General features: G+C 40.8%; 1 protein-coding gene across 1 annotated transcript in view; it reads left to right on the forward strand.

The window, feature by feature from the left end:
• The window catches only part of LOC136874626 (gastrula zinc finger protein xLCGF3.1), a 71,498-nt gene that overhangs the window by 24,585 nt on the left and 28,835 nt on the right, over window positions 1–18,078 (forward strand). The gene's annotated exons all lie outside the window — the stretch shown is intronic.

Genomic DNA, 18,078 nt, shown 5'->3' on the forward strand with positions numbered 1-18,078 from the left:
TGTAGTAAAGCGTACTTGTACTTCTAGTCGCATGTATGAGCCATCTATCGGCCGATAGACAAATATAACTTACTGTTACTAGCATGTGCACTTCCTAGAGACCAAAGATATTGGTTATTTTCTTTTAAAATCTTAGCCGGCGTATTAGAACACGAAATACGGAAGGCAGTGACATATAGTAAACAAACACATCGAAGTTTAATTCGCGTGAAAATATTTTATGCTATAATGACATTGAACGTTTGGTGAACGATAATTCTGACTGTGAAACTGTTAGTAGTGGCTCAAGTGAACTCAGTGAAGTGGAAAGTGAAAATGAAAGTGACTATATTTCAGGAAATGACGACGTACACATGTGTGATGACATAGATTGCAGGCCTAACTTTCAGTGGACAAATACATTGTCTTACATCGAACTGGCGGACTTTACTGAAGAGGCAGGACCTTGCCATTCTCTTCCTATGGTTAGTACAGCATTAGAGTATTTCTCCCTTATATTTGATGAAAACATTTTCGATTTAATTGTTCATTAGTTTTTGTACAATATACATTTTTATAAATATCTGCATTATCATAATGATGGCTGAAAAGAATTGCTTTAATTCTGGGGAAAACATGCATTTTAATATGGGCAGGAAAGGGTTAATATACCTGAACCTTGAAATTAATAATTATTTTTCGAGATCTCGTTTCTAACCTGTTCTGTTTGCATGTATCACCTATCTGATCATACTGCTTGTTTACTTTCATTGTTTTGGGTACCCCTTTTTGTTTTACTTTCATACAATGTTTACATTACGAGAAGTTCAATCTTACTCTCGTCGAACAAGTCCAGCTAATAATAATGCCTTTTTATGTGATACCTATCCTATCTAAAATCAATAATCATCTCCATCCTAACTAACTTCTGCTGTCCTGATGAGGCTTGTCTCGACGCAACAATAGTTACACGCCCAGCCTCGCACATACCTTCGAGGATTGTATTAACTCAATACTACTGCATAAAATGAATAATAAGAAACAACACATGTAAGAACAAGAAATATGTACACTCAAATGTCAACAAAGCGTCACATGATATCTCTACTACTTAAACTTAACTACTATGTCCATGACGTAAAACACCTAACCTAACCGATATCATGGCATGTGTCCTCGTAGTTATCTGCATAACAAGCTTTCTACACGCCGCAAGCGTATCGCTATCATACCAACTGAAAATCCTAGTAACCGAACGTAAATTCCGAATATGGCATCTGTGATGTCGTGGTAATCGATTGAATAACCGTGGCTGACATCGCATTGCAATTAATAATCATCAACATCACCATCTTAGCCTACACTTACATATGAACATTACAATCTTAGCATTCACTCATGTATGAATATTACAACCTTAACATTCACTTACACATGGGTATTACAATCTCAGCATTAGCATGTACATGAACATCACAACTCCATTTGCATGATCTAACTTCACAGTAACATAACACAGTTAAATAGCACGTTTTACATAACATATTTAGGATGAATTTTCACTGTCACATCTCAGCTTATTGTATAATTCTCATGGCGCAGCACTTTTCACTATTTCAATAACTAAACCTCACGTGAGCTCGCCCACGCATCAATAGCATATCACGATATCACCCTACACTATATTATTTAAACACAATAACTATCACCATCGCAGGCACTCAGTACACTTGGCACTCACATTATTATTATTATTATTGTTATTATTATATTTATTTCACTTCGACTCACATTAGTATCATCACTCGTAACTTCATTACATTTGTATCACTTACCTGCAGAACATCTTCATTGATACCTCGATATGCTGTTGCTTCATGACCATTCTCGTAATTATAGTAAACCTGCTGCAATTATCATTCGAAGAACAACGTACCCTTGAACTTACAACGTTCGTTGTCTGCGTACTTGTATTAAATCACGTATCCACTTACCTGCGTTACCTGTGTTAACTTCACAATAAATATGCTCAGATTCTATGCTAACGCATGTTACATATGCATACATAAGCTCGTGCCTTTCAGTAATCACGATACCACAACATAATATAAACAATGCCGAAGTCGCCTACTGACATAACTAGTCGTTCGCTTACATGATACCATAGAATTTTGAATACCGTGTCGCCAAACGCGTATATGAATTACTGCAGGCCAAATTAACATATCACGTCACTCATTGTGCAAGTACTATTACGTTTTGACGAACTACTTCAGGACATGTACTGTATATACACTACTATCTACATTGAGGATACTATTAAGTAAAATAGAATGCAAATAAATGCTGCATAAAATAAAATGCAGAAGGCATTATTATTATTATTAAAGAGAGTGTAAAAGTACTGACTTGGATGGCCGGGGTATTGGAAAGCGCATGGCCTATGTTATTCTTCCTCGTAACCAGGCCATCGTCTCAGCTGGACGTGCTTGTGTCTGTTTAGCTCTCCATACTCTCTTGTGTACTTGTACTTCCTGGATATCTTTCTGATATTGTTATTTTACTTTCGTGCAGATTATACGTGAAAAACGGCTAAGAAGATGTACAATATTCAATATGGGACGATCATGAAGTTTTTAACTTTAAATGAAAAACGGCTAACGTTAGATTATTCAATACACACACAATCACTATTGAACCAACAATGCATATACTTTCAATTATACGTAGATGTTTGCAAGATACCGACAATTTCTATTATGTATCGCGTTGCTTTCCTTGTAATGGCTTTGCCTTGTATGACTGTAAGTATTTCGTTGTTATTTCACACTATTTGCATTCATTTACTGCATACATATCACCTAATAACTTCTTTTCATATTCAATTTACATTCACTAATAGTATGCTCATTTAGCAACAACTTTTCTTAAGCTTCCGTGTATCAATTTCACACTACCATTACTTCGACACCAACAGTGAACAATGACCAGGGTTTGTATATCCTCTTTTCGGTTTTTTAAAACAAGACATGGAATAACAGAATTACACACTAGATGTTGCCACCATCCTTATTAACAGCTATCGATGTTTTACATTGCATAACATTACCCTTGTATGTACGATATTTGGTTTTGTCTTATTTTATACATTTTATATTTAAGTTAATTTTAACGTTATTTACATATATTTACACTACTTTCCACTCAAAGATGAAAGCAAAGTCTCTCTCTTCACGAACACTTCTTCGCTTATTAAACGCATGTACTTGAGTTCTCGCCTAGACTGTTCCGGTACCATGTTTCCGGACCTCATGCTGGCTGTTTTCACTCGCGCTGTGGTGCATGTTCCACATGGAAACGGCACAACATATCATGTGGCAGCTGGTATAGTAATAATATAATAAATGTAAGAAATGTATTTTACTTCCACCTATTCAATACAGTTCAAAATGTTGACATTTGAGTGAAAACATAATTAAAATAAGAGTTGGGACATGTTTCGCCCTTTCCTATTGGGGCATCATCAGCCATATCAATACCTCAAATCCTACCAGGTACCTGGTTGAAAATTGTTCTAAAATCTGCTGTGAAATTGAATATATTAAAAAACTTACAAACCATAACTTTAGTTATGTATAAAATTGTAAGAATGATTTTCATTACTTGTAATGTTAACGCCAACCAGTCTAATACAAATAAAAATAAGTATCAGAACCTCAAAACAAAAATCAGCAAAATCTCGAAGGATATCCAATTCTTAAAAGAATGTTTAAGGCTTGGTCTAATACCTAAGTTTTAAAAATCAACTCAAACGAAAAACATTCCAAAACACAAATCTAGAGACATCCAAAACAAAGTCAATAACATCTGGCTCAGAAATGAAATAAAACTATTGTATAGGAAAAAATCACTATTAAACCTGCAACTTCACCGAGAGCTTTTCACCATCACACAATTATTATCACTTCTTGAATGAAACTCATATCAAAGACACACTACATATAAATTACAGATTATACTAGACAGAAAGCAAAAAACCTTAAATCACAAGTTAACATACCTAAAGGAAGAGAAAGCTAAATCATTAAACCAGAATAGAAACACGGATACATCTACCTCCTCATGGAACTTATCCGACACCACATTTTCAGATAATGAAATACATTTATTCAACCAAGGCCTAAAATACAATTGGCCTAACCCACGGAAAGCGGAGGACATAATTACCACAATAGCTACCGTATTTCCCAGCTTAATCGTCGCCCTTTTTATACCAACATTTTCGAAAAAATAGTAGGGTGTGACCATTATACGGAGAATTTTCAATACCAGTATTTGTATTACTCAAAAAATGTATTTATAACTAAATTGTATTTGATACAAATTTAAGATGCACGTAATACTCGCGTTTATACATCAAACTAATTAAAATAGTATAAAACAAAATTCATAATTATTCGCAACAATTCGGCAAACATTTCCCCAACCTGAAAATAAAAATGAACATATTAAGTCAATTGTCATTAATTTGAGTATTAAAGTTAAAATATTACACTTGCAAAAATTTATTGCTTGTTGTGAAATACGGACTTACCGGTACACAATTTGTTCCAAATCTTCTTTGTCGCTATCACAGGTTTTGGTATCTGATACGCCGTCCTCACCGCTGTTAATACCAGTATCAGATTCGTCTCTCTGCCACACTGCGACATCTTCGGATCCATCTAGTGCATTCGAAATCCCAGTTCTTTTGAAGCTCTTGGAGACTAGTTCAGGTGGTATAAGATCGCAACTCTTCATCACTCACGAGCATAACCAGTCCAAGGGTGGACGCCTGATATTTCTAGCGGGTGTCAATTGCTGATTGCCGCTCATCATCCACTCATTGAAAAATCGACATAAGTGGTCTTAAAAGGGTTTATTAATATATACGCCTAGTGGCTGCAAAGCAGACATTAGGCCACCAGGAATGACTATCTGTCGTGTCTTATTTTTAAGTTGCTTAGTAGTGCACCGGGTCTTCTATCCCACACAGTTTTATCCCAGTCCAGCATGAGTTCTACATCCATCCAACCCTTTGGTTGCACTCGTACATGAATTCCACGGGGAAACTATATTCTTAGGCATCGTTTTCCTCTTGAAAATGATGTAAGGCGGCAACTTTCTTCTGTCAGCTGTAATGGCTAGCATTGCCGTGCATCGCAACTTCTTACAACCGCTGGTTTTCATTAATACACTCCGTGATCCTTTTAGCGCAATAGTGCTGTTGTGAGGCATATCAAAAAAGATTGGAGTCTGATCGGCATTACCGATTTGAGAAAGCAGGTACAAAGTTTCCTTGCGCAAGCGTATGACAAATCGATGAAAATTTACAATCTTGTCCATGTAATCAGCAGGCAACTTTTGGCTAGTGTTGTTCTTCTTCGCACTGACAGATAGTGTCATCGCATGAACCCCTTAATCCACCCACGACTCGCCTTAAACTGAGTTATGTTGTGTTTACGCGCTACCTCCCGTCCCTTAATTTGTAACATTTCATATGATACACCGCAGCCATTGCTACATATTTCATTGACGTACATAAACACTTCTTTGTCAATTATAAGAAACTTCCCTGTTTTAGGGCCTCTAAACGTACGTCTAGAAGGGTTTGTGCTTTTTAGCTTTTTTTTTTAACTTCCACCAGTCACGCACCAACTTTTCCCTCACTGAAAATTTTCTTTCTGCAGCTCTGTTCCCGTAGTGTTCAGCGAAGGCAATTACGCTTAGCTTGAAGCCCGCAGAATAGTTTCTATATTTGCCCATAATCGCTTATAAATGCTTCACACGTTAATGTTTTGCAATATAAATGACTTTCCGTAATTGTTCACTATTAAAACAAATTATTTCTACAAACACCCCAAACACAAATTAAAAACTTAAATTCTCATGCACACATGTCTACAGTAATCACGTCAGTCACAAACAAATAAATGCATCTGTGATCTGTCCATTCCACAGCAGCCAATACTGTTAGGCAGCAGGAAAGCATGCAGCAATTTGTTATCAGTTAAGCTCGTTGGTTGCGACACACTAGTGCGCTTGCGCAAAGCTCGCGAACCTGAGCACGGACGTCTTCATACCTACATCGCTCTAGCTGGCGCGGTGTAGATCTACTGTAGTTGACCGTGTTCCAAGACGTCAGTAACAAACATTCACTTTTGCAATTTCTTTTAAACATACGGTAATTAGGTTAATATTTCTTCCCAGTTATTGGTGATTTTACATTACATTACTGACAAGTTTATAAAATAAACTTTAATACCATTGGATAATAATTATCTTGACTGCTTGGGTAAAATGCCCGGACACTTATGACGTAGTAGTAAGATAAGAGTCTAGCGATGACAACTGAGACATTGTAAATAATTCGGCTGACTGTGAGCTGAATAATTCCGTGGAAATCTGCGTTATCGTCTTGGATTTCACTTTGTGCGCAATAACGCAGGAGCCGGCTCCATGGTGTAGGGGTAGCGTGCCTGCCTCTTATACGGAGGCCCCGGATTCAATTCACGACCGGGTCAGGGAATTTTACCTGCAGCTGAGGGCTGGTTCGAGGTCCACCCAACTTACGTGATTACAATTGAGGAGCTATCTGATGGTGAGATGGCGGCCCCGGTCTAGAGAGCCAAGAATAACGGCCATGAGGATTCGGCGTGCTGACCATATGACACCTCGTAATCTGCAGGCCTTCGGGCTGAGCAGGGGTCGCTTGCTAGGCCAAGGTCCTTCGTGACTGTTGCGCCGGGGGGTGGGTGGTTGTAATAATGCAGAATTCTATCAGACCTCTTGTCTACTAGAATACAAGTGTGTTGGCACCGGTATTTCCTGGCGACGTTGCTGATAAGCGATAACTTAGAGCCTTACGTATTTCAAATGAGAACTCATAATATGTAGGTGAGGCGACCACGTTGTCAAACTGCCGATAGCCTACCGGTAAGCCATGCGTTGTACATATACCGGTATTATTTATTTATAAGTTGAGCAACATCTCACAAGTGTGACTGTATTGCCAAATTGCTCATAAACCATACACGTATTTGCAGTTCCATTTACCTTTTAACCAGATTGGTGAACAAAATTTGGACATGGGACGATGATACGATTAAATGTTTAAAGTCTGATTTTTGTATTGAAAATAAAGGACGCGACGATTACGCGGTGGCGACAATTATGCCAGGAAATATGGTAAAGCCGAGTCAAACATAAACAAACAAAATCCCTTTAGATAGACAGAATGACATGAGATATGAAATTAAAAAGAAATTACCCACTCTTGTAAAAGAAGTTTGTAACAATAATAATTTCACCTCGCTAAAATAGACCCAAGAATTAAGAAAAAAATTGTGGACACCAATAATGTCATAGTAACTAAAGCCGACAAAGGCAGCACCATAGTCCTAATGAATAAACAAGATTACATTAAAAAACAGAAGAGTTCTTTTCCACTAAAACTCGCTCAATAAAATGGATATTGCATATGGCTTTTAGTGCCGGGATATCCCAGGATGGGTTCGGCTCGCCAGGTGCAGGTCTTTCTATTTGACACTCATAGGCGACCTGCGCGTTGTGATGAGGATGAAATGATGATGAAGACAACACATACACCCAGCCCCGTGCCATTGGAATTAACCAATTAAGGTTAAAATCCCCGATCCGGCCGTGAATCGAACCCGGGACCCTCTGAACCGAAGGCCAGTACGCTGACCCTTCAGCCAAAGAGTCAGAGACTCACTCAATGATCTCTAAAGATCCCACTACAAAAACTCAACTTAGTTTAAAACCACTCCTAAAAGTCTTACCATTCTTATTCAGTGAACACGAATATCAAAAACTCATCAATATGAATCCCGAACTACCCACCGCCAGATCATTGCCAAAGATGTTCCTATTTGACCTGTATAAAACTTCACAATTCCTTCAAAAATTTCTCAAGAAACACTTTAAATTCCATAACACACACCCCATAAAAAACTCAATAGAACTATACGAAACCTTAAATAAATTTAATTTACAACCTAATTACACAAGTGCTCATTTGACATCACCATCATATACTCGAACATTCCCGCGAAAGAAACTATAGAAATTATATTATTATTATTATTATTATTATTATTATTATTATTATTATTATTATTATTATTATTATTATTTTAAAAACTTGAATGTATGAATAGTAAGGATTGGTGCAGGGTGATTATTAGTGTTACAATGATTAGTTAAAAAGGAGGAATTTTCTGGGGGAAATATTTTTTTGATAAAGTGCACATTTTATTATTATTATTATTATTATTATTATTATTATTATTATTATTATTATTATTATTATACAATACAACTGCAGGTTGCCCAAAGACAAAGAGTACCTTAACTACAATAATGGACACAGTAGATAATGTGATTGTATGATGTTAAGTGTAGGCAGGCGAGTGAGGCACTTCACGTTCAATAGAAATAGAAGAATTCTTAAAATTACTAAATTTTGTCCTGCATAAGAATTATTTCACTTTCAACAACAAGATATACAAACAGGTTGGTCTAGCCATTGGAAACCCCATCTCAGGAATACTCTTCAAAATTTACATGGATAACCTTGAAAATAGTAAAATAATAAAAAAACATTAATGGATTATGTCTTTGGCTACGCTATGTCAGTGACACATTAGCAGTAATCAACTAAAGTTGTAACAATAGTGAAAACATACTAACCTATTTAAACAGCCTAGACAAATGCATCACTAAAGAGGACGAGGACCATAATTCAATTAATATTCTCGATATTACAATCACAAGTACTTCAAAATTAATTTGATTTTCAAATCTATTGAAAAGCTTCTTTTACTCCCACAACCATAAAACAAAATTCTCTACACCCACAGTCACATACACAAGCTTTATTTTACAGTTTAGTGTACAGAGCGCTAAAAATTCCTCTTTCAACTGCCAATCTAATGAAGGAAATAAATACCATAAAAGAAATAGCCAGCTTATAATCCCTCAATCATACATAAAGTAATTAGCAAAGTGAAATTAAAACTAGCCACAAACCTCTCCCCAATAGAAGTAAACAAATCAAAGCATGGAACCTTTACCTATACCAATCCGATCATACATCAGATTGCCAATCCTTTAAAGAAACATGAAACGAAAATAGCCTATAAGACCCAAAACTCAAATCAAAAGTTCGTTTTCAATGACAATACGATAAATTCTGATAACAATAAATTTTCTGGTTCCGGCATTTAAAGACCTAAATGCACCGAGTGCAGTAGTTCGTATATCTGTCAAACCGGAAGAAGATTTACAACCAGATATGCCGAATATTTCAATGCTCAGAAGCATAACAAACACTCAGCAAGGAGTAATCACATGAAGGATACAGGACATAGCTTCACTATAATTGAACAACATCTTCAAATTTAAAAAAGAATTAAAAACCAAGCTCGATAGCTGCAGTCGCTTAAGTGCGGCCAGTATCCAGTATTCGGGAGATAGTGGGTTCGAACCCCACTGTCGACAGTCCTGAAGATGGTTTTCTGTGGTTTCCCATTTTCACACCAGGCAAATGCTGGGGCTGAACCTTAATTAAGGCTACGGCCGCTTCCTTCCCAGTCCTAGCCCTTTCCTGTCCCATCGTCACCATAAGACCTACTGTGTCGGTGCGACGTAAAGCCAGTAGCAGAAAGAATTAAAAAAGGCAGACTCATGACCGAGTTTGAGAATTTGTACATTTTCTTGGGTCAAAAATACAACATAAGTAAAAACCTAAATTATCCAATAGACAACAAAAGCCCTCTATATGATGAAATAATAATTTTGTTTAATAAGTTAAATCTTGAAGGAAAAAAATCTTGGAGGTTTTTAAGACAATATCAATAAGCACCCCCACTAAGCCGATAAACATATCACGCCCCTCCTTCTCTCCCATTAAACACAACTTCCTCCCATGCGCCAGCCACAAACCCACAGCCCTGCCTTCTCAGGTCCACACTCCCTTCCACCAAGATGTCACACGTACAATGTGAGGAGCAGAACGTTATTGACTGCCAGTGTTCCAAAAACCAGTTAAGTAACAAGATAACAGCCCAACAACGCTAAAGGTAAGCGTTAACATCACAGACTCAAAATTTAAGTGTAAACCTCCTCTCTTTTCCTTCATTCTTTCAACTCACTTAATTATGGATTACTCCTTCCTTTCGGAGCTCATATACGAGCTTAAATCGTACCACAACTCGACAGCCCCTTTCAACTAATAAACCATCATCCGAATACTCCAACAACAGAAGCACACTATCAACATTAAAATATTAGTGAACAGAAGAAGATATTAATGACACTTCAGCAGTCCTCATCAAGTTATTAACTTAATAATTCAACATAGGTTCGATTTGAATTATGACATGAAACCATCCTCTTTCTGCGCTAGGCACATCACTAATACAGAGAATGCTCAGCGGAGGTGAATAGTCTAACGTCATTTCGGCAAACTCTTTTGGTTGGTCTACAATAGAGTTGCTCAACACAACTGCTCGGGTAGAATTGCAATGTGAAATTAACGTCTTTCTGGGCTAGTCACAAACTAAAAAATAAATGTTATAACTTGTTCGCTATTCTTGAATAGACTGCAGCAAGTATGACGTGCCAAGGTCAAACAATACAGAAATTCGCACAGTTTTGGAATGCTTTTCCACATCATCTCGTACATAAATATTTGCAATGTTCTATACCTATTTCCACTATTTTGTAATAATATTTTTAAACTTCCATTAATATTTAGTATATCAATTTGATACATAGGTTTGTAATTTTTTAATGTATTCAATTTTGTAGCAGATTTTAGAACTGTTTTCAAGCAGGTACCTGGTAGGATTTGAGGTATTGATATGGCTGATGATGTCTCAACTCTCATTTTAATACTGTTTTAACTCGAACATCAACATTTTGAATTGTATTGAATTGGTGGAAGTGAAATAAATTTCTTACGTTTATTATAAGTTACTTTCAATAGGGATTTGCAATGATTTTCATTGCTTGTAAAGCAAGCTGCTTTACGTCGCGCCGACACAGATAGGTTTTATGGCAACGATGGGGCAGGAAAGGGCTAGGAGTGGGAAGGAAGTGTCCATGGCCTTAAGTAAGGTACAGCCCCAGCATTTGCCTGGTGTGAAAATGGGAGACCACGGAAAACCATCTTCTGGGCTGCCGACAGTGGAGTTTGAACCCGCTTGTAAAGCTGGTATACTTCCAAAGATCTCTACTACATATCATGTGGTATATTTCCACATACCTCTACTACATATCATGTGGCAGCTGGTATACACTGCTGTTTGTAGAAAGTAAAACACCAAGACCGAGAGCTGTGATCACAATGCAATTTATTTCACATATTAGGGACATGACCAGACACAAATTGTGTCAGTGCGACGTAAAGCCCCTAGCAAAAAAAAAATACACGAATGATTACAATTAGAGGACTGTATATGCACGGCGACCATCGGAATGCAGAATGGCGTAGCATCACAACGTGCAGCAATCAGAGCCACTAGATGTCGTGGCATGGAATCAAAGAGCACCTGAATATGCTGCTGGGGAATACTCTGCCATGCGGTTTCTAGGTGCGTCCATAAATCATCAACAGTGGCTGCAGGAGGACCTGACCGAACAAGGTGTCGACCGAATATCCCAGACATGTTCGATGGGTGACATATCTGGCGAACGGGCAGACCAGGGAAGCAGTGGTGTTCATCGTTCTTCCAAGAGGGCTTGCACATTCCTTGCCGCATGCGGCCGGGCATTGTCCTGCCGGAATATGGCGTCTGGAATGGCCTGCAGCAGGGGTAATGCCTCGGGCTGTATAAACTCCCTGATGTAGTGGTAGTTATTCAGATTGCCTTCAAGACGTAGGAGGCGAGATCGCATGTTATAGGCAATTGCGCCCGAAACATCACACTTGGCGTTTGTCCGCTATCCTCCTCAACAATACAGTCTGCACGGAGGTGTTAATCACAGCGACGTCTAACGCGTATGCAGCCATCACTGTACGACAAGTTGAAGCGGGGCTTGTCCGAAAACACTACATTTTGCCACTCAGCACTCAGCATGCCAGTGTCGGTGGTCACATTGTCCATTGCAGTCTGCAGCGTTGGTGGTTGCTGCTCAATGGAAGCCGGCGCAATGACATGCATGCCATCAGTCCGGCCCTACGAAGATGGCATCGAACCAGCGATGCAGACATCCCAACACCCGTTGCAGTGCTCCAACGTCGAGCCAACACCGTGGACGAAGCTGTTCTGTACGTTGCAGCCAAGATGGAGGATATCTCGTGCTGTGGTCGCATTATATCGTCCAGTACCCTCTCGGCACTGTGTACGGCCCTCTTCACTCCACTGGTTACACATACGCCTCACTGTTGAAGCAGCGTACCCTGTATGAGCCGCAATGTCACGGAACGCCAAACACATCTACTGGAGCCCTATCATTCTGCCCCGTTCGAACGCATTCATATGCTGATATTCCCTCCTGTGATGTTGGCGAGGCATAGTGTCACTTAGGGACATGTTTCCACTTCCTATGATGGCAACACACTGACTGAGCAGTGCGTAACACTGCCCTGGCCAGTTACACACAAAAGGGCACTGCTGGGCCTAGGTGCACGCTATCTCTCTGCAATTTAAAACCCTTATTATGGTTCCACTGTTCTACACGCCCTCTGATTTTGGCATGTTTCAGACCATGGCTTCTGAGTGTTTCACTTTCTACAAACTGCAGTGTATTCCAAAGTCCTCCAGTACATGTCATGCGGTATAGTTCCAAAGACCACCACATTCTATCATGTGGCAGGTGGTATAGTTCCGAAGACTTCCATTATATATCAAGTGGTATAGTTCTACAGACCTTCACTACATACCATCTGGCAGCTGGTATTGCTCCAAAGACCTCCACTACATATCATGTGGCAGCTGGGATTGCTCCAAAGACCTCCACTACATATCATATGGTATAGTTCGAAATACCTCCGTTACATATCAGGTGCTATAGTTCCACAGACCTTTACTACATATCATGCGGCAGGTGGTAAAGTTCCAAACACCTTCATTACATATCATGTGGAATCAGGTACAGTTCCAAGGACCTCCACTATATATCATGTGGCATCTGATATAGTTCCAAATACCTCCACTACATAATATGTGGTATAGTTCCAAATACCTCCACTACATAATATGTGGTATAGTTTCAAAGACCTCCACTACAAATAATGTGGTATAGTTCCAGAGAACTCCACTACATAACATGTGGCATAGTTCCAGAGAACTCCACTACATATCATGTGCTATAGTTCCTGAGAACTCCACTACATAACATGTGGTATTGTTCCGGAGAACTCCACTACATATCATGAGGTAAAGTTCTGGAGAACTCCACTACATATCATGTGGTATAGTTCCAGAGAACTCCACCACATAACATGTGGTATAGTTCCAGAGAACTCCACTACATATCATGTGGTATAGTTCCAGAGAACTCCACTACATATCATGTGGTATAGTTCCAGAGATCTCCACTATATATCATGTGGTATAGTTCCAGAGAATGCCTCTACATATGATGTGGTATTGTTCCAGGCAACTCCACTACATATCATGTGGTCTTGTTCCAGAGAACTCCACTGAATATCATGTGGTATAGTTCCAGAGAACTTCACTATATATCATGTGGTATAGTTCCAGAGAACTCCACTACATATCATGTGGTATAGTTCCAGAGAACTCCACTACATATCATGTGGTTTTGTTCCAGAGAACTCCACTACTGTTATGGTAGATGAGGCATTCCTGAGTGTCATTGGTCCGAGTGTATTCCAAGACGAAAATAACCCTCGTGTACCTTCACCAACTGTCCCCAACCCTCAGCCTACTGAACTGCTATTGAAACAATCTCTGTCTCAGTTCTCACGAAGTCTACAGTGTTGCCATATCAATTCTCTCTCACTCCTCAGTGACATAGATGAAGTTTTTTCGTTAATATCAACCTGTAACATGCATATTATGTGTATTACTGAAACCTGGTTATCCGATAAAATTAGCTCTAACCTTGTAAATCTAGAAGGATATACTCTCTGTCGGCATGATCGCACTGCCAGACGTGGTGGTGGTGTAGCAGTTTATTGTAGAGATGATATTAAATGTAGAATAATTATCAGATCATCATCTGGCATCACTCCACATGCAGAATATATGTTTGCTGAGACCATAATTAACCGTCAAAAAGTATTGATAGGAATTGTCTATAAACCACCGAATGTTACTAATATCTCTGATTTTGAATTTGACCTTCTCAAACTAGTACCAACCTAGGAGCATATAATACTTCTTGGTGACTTTAACTCAAATATCTCAGCCCCGACTGGCTTATCAGAACGAATCAGCAACCTACTTACCTCCGTCGACATGACGATCTTACCGCTTGATGCAACGAATCATGTTCATACACTTAAATACACAAGCCATACTGGAATTGACCTCTTAGTTACAAATAACCCGCAAAATGTTCTGAAGTACGGTCAATTTCCTGTACCTGGCATATCAACTCATGACTTAATTTACCTGTGCAACTCTCTACGTGTACCAAAATACAGAGCTAAATACATTAGTTATAGGGATCTGAAAAATATCGATCTACAACAACTCCAAAATGATGCGTACAGTTTACCTTGGGAAGATATAAAGCAGGTGCAGGACACAGACATGAAAGTGAGAAGATTTAACTCTCTACTCATAGGACTATATGACAAACATGCTCCAGTTAGGCAAGCTAGAGTCACTCGCTCGCCTGCACCTTGGAACAAGTGATATAAAAGCAACAATGGCTCGCCGTGACGCAATGTATCGCCGATACAAGGAAACAAATAATGAATTAGATTTTGAACAGCATCGTCTTTTACGTAACAGAACAAAGCAATTAATTCGCAATAGCAAATTTAATCACATTAAGAATGTAACACGGAACGTAAATGCACGTGAAACCTGGAACGAACTTCGAGCTATGGGTGTTGGAAAATGCAAAGAACCACATATGCCAACTATACCTCTCGATACACTTAACTCTGACTTTGTAACTAACCCAATAAAGGAATCCCAACCTCAAAATCATATCAATCTAAATAAAATAATGAGTGACTTTACAGAAAACGAAAATAATTTATTTTTTCACTCTGTCAGTGTAAATGATGTAAAGCGTATTTTAAATTCAGTTAAGTCACAAAGACAGGGCGCCCCACAGTTGAAAGTACAGCAGACGACCTTCAACGAAAGACTTCAGCAACTGGAAGCATACGACGAGTCGGACCCCACACACGAGACGACTGTTATGGAACACCAGCACTTCGAAGAGCTGCCTCTGTGGATCAGCGGTAGAGTGTCGGCCTCCGGATCCCAAGATAGCGGGTTCAAACCCGGCAGAGGTAGTCGGATTTTTGAAGGGCGGAAGAAAGTCCGTTCGACACTCCATGTCGTACGATGTCGGCATGTAAAAGATCTCTGGTGACACATTTGGTGTTTACCCGACAAAATTAATTAAATCTCAGCCATAGACGCCCAAGAGAGTTTCGGTTTACTCGATCTGCCATCTAGTGGGAGCCTAGAGTAAAACGGAACGTCGAAATTGACGAGCAGACAGCCAGATGGCGTCAAATTGAAATGTCTGCACACGGTAGCTGAGGCCATACGATTATTATTATTTAGCACTTCGAAGACCCAGCTCACCGTGCAAATACTCCGCAGCACCCAGCTCCAGCATCCCCATGGAGACAACTTCGTCCAGCCGATTTGACCACCGGTTCGACTACCCCGGATCCGAACAAAGACCTCCAATTGGCTCGATTTCTCCAGCAGCACCTGTTACTGATGCCCGCCGGAAGGGACAAACACGACATAGACTCGGTCCTCTGGGGGCTATCCGCCTGAGACCATCTCGACGACGCCCAGAAAGTGTACTTTGCTACCCGCGCCAACTTACTCTACATAGCAGTCAACAAAGGATGGGCGCAAGCGATTCAGCTCGACCAGGCTAGATCAGAGACGCTGGCCTGGGTCCCAGAAGGCTTTAGATTTCAACCAGTGGCACGCCCAGCTACGGTCAGTCGTGGTCGGACTCGAGGACGGGGCCGCGGCGCACGTGGGGCGAAAGCCACCACAGCTACAACATGACTCCGAAGGGATTGGAGAGAGAGCGCCGCAGCGAGCACAGGAGCCCGTTCCCTTCGCCAGCCGGTCCTCTCCACAGGTCTCTAACAGGACTCCTTCCATTAGGGACCACCATTCCTCCGGAGATGAGCAGGGAGAAAGTGAGCGAGGCACCCTCAGCACCAGTCAACCAGGCTCACGTGTTCGAGACAATGCAAGCTATAGCAGCATGGCATATATCAACCTAGGATGTTTTCTTGTATTCTTTGTAATTTCTGTAACTGTGTCTTTTGTTATGCTTATTCTTGCCTTTAGGCCTCGCCATTAACTGTTTATACATGTAACCACTTGTAATATATATATAAAGTACAGGCTGGAATGAGCCTCACTCACCCTGTCGCCTTTTCTCCCACGCTGGCTTGCGGGCTGCGCCCGGTGCTCTCCCTATTACACGCGCGCCATCGATAGCTATAAAAGGCGTGGGGTAGGGGAGCTCCGGGACAGTCTTCGTGTTTAGTTGCCTTCTCCCTCCCTGGCTCGAGACTGTCCCGGAGCTCCCCTACCCCACGCCCTTTATAGCCATCGATGGTGCGCGTTGTTAGTTGTGACGACTTGTCTCCTCCATCCGTCCAATCCTACTGAGCCCCGTCCCTTGGGCGCACCCCGCTTATATAGCCAACTGCGGGTGTGCGTGTAAAGAAGTCAGAATTGCCCGGGACGGGGCGTCAGCCGGATTGTTGGCGGAGGCGACAGGTCGCCACGAGAGGGAGATGCCCCTCTCTATAGCTGTTTTTATTAAATAAAGATACATACAGAGCAAATAGTTATGTACATGTAACACTGGTCCGCGCCCTGTGCGCAGAGTCCACAGGGCGACAGCACTATCGGTATATACAACAATGGTTCGATACATAGGTTCCAAGTCCTCCATGGCCCATGTAGCGGCAATGACCGCTGCTGTAGTTTCCGCTGCGTGAATAGGCGCAGGGATGCCATATGCCTGCGCCCATCCTTGGTTAGCCTGAGGGGCTAGAGCAGCAATGGATCTGGGGGTTGCGTCTGAATTCACTATCACTTCTGGAAGTTGAGTTCCCATGCGATGAGGAGTAGCGATGATGTTGGGGTCTAGAAGTCGAACCCAGAACATTTCCCTAGATAAGATGTGTTTCGGGATGAAGCGTGGCCAGTTCATCACGTAAACTACCCAGCTGAGGTAACCGGCGATCTGCGACAATTCGTCGCCCGTAGCCTGTGGCACCAGGCGGAGAAGCTGCTGCACCCGTTGTTGAGCGGAATAGTGTAGCGTTAATTCTTGCAGAGGAATGTCAATGGTCAAGATAGACGTCGGTGTCAGTAGGGATTTCTGGTGGTTAATAGTAATCCCTAGAATCACATCCAGATACAAGAGGATGTCGTCCACGAGGTCCTGGGAAAGCTGAGGTCCATGGAGCAGCCAATCATCTAAGTAAGTGATTATACTGATGTTGAACTCTTGATGTAGAAGTTCCGCTAAAGCGTCCGCCCACCGGTGCAATACCGACGGGGCCAAAGCGTGGCCCATCGATAAACGTGTCCAAAGATACGCCTTGCGGCGGTATCGAACTCCATAGTGAAACATTGAGTGACGATTGAGCGGGAGTTGATAGAAACCGCTGCAAAGGTCAATCTTGATCGCTAGATGGTGTTCCAGTATTCTGGCAAGTGCTTCGCTGGTCCTTGGAGATGGAATCGTGGCTTCTTGATAAACGGAGTCCAAGGCGAGAGGTTGTAAATGACCCGAGCCGACCCATTTTCTTTTGGAACCAAGAAAAGTGAGTAAGTTGCCTTCTCCCTCCCTGGCTCGATACTGTCCCGGAGCTCCCCTACCCCACGC

The sequence above is a fragment of the Anabrus simplex genome, chromosome 5 (assembly GCF_040414725.1).
Source record: "Anabrus simplex isolate iqAnaSimp1 chromosome 5, ASM4041472v1, whole genome shotgun sequence".
Lineage (NCBI taxonomy): Eukaryota > Metazoa > Arthropoda > Insecta > Orthoptera > Tettigoniidae > Anabrus > Anabrus simplex.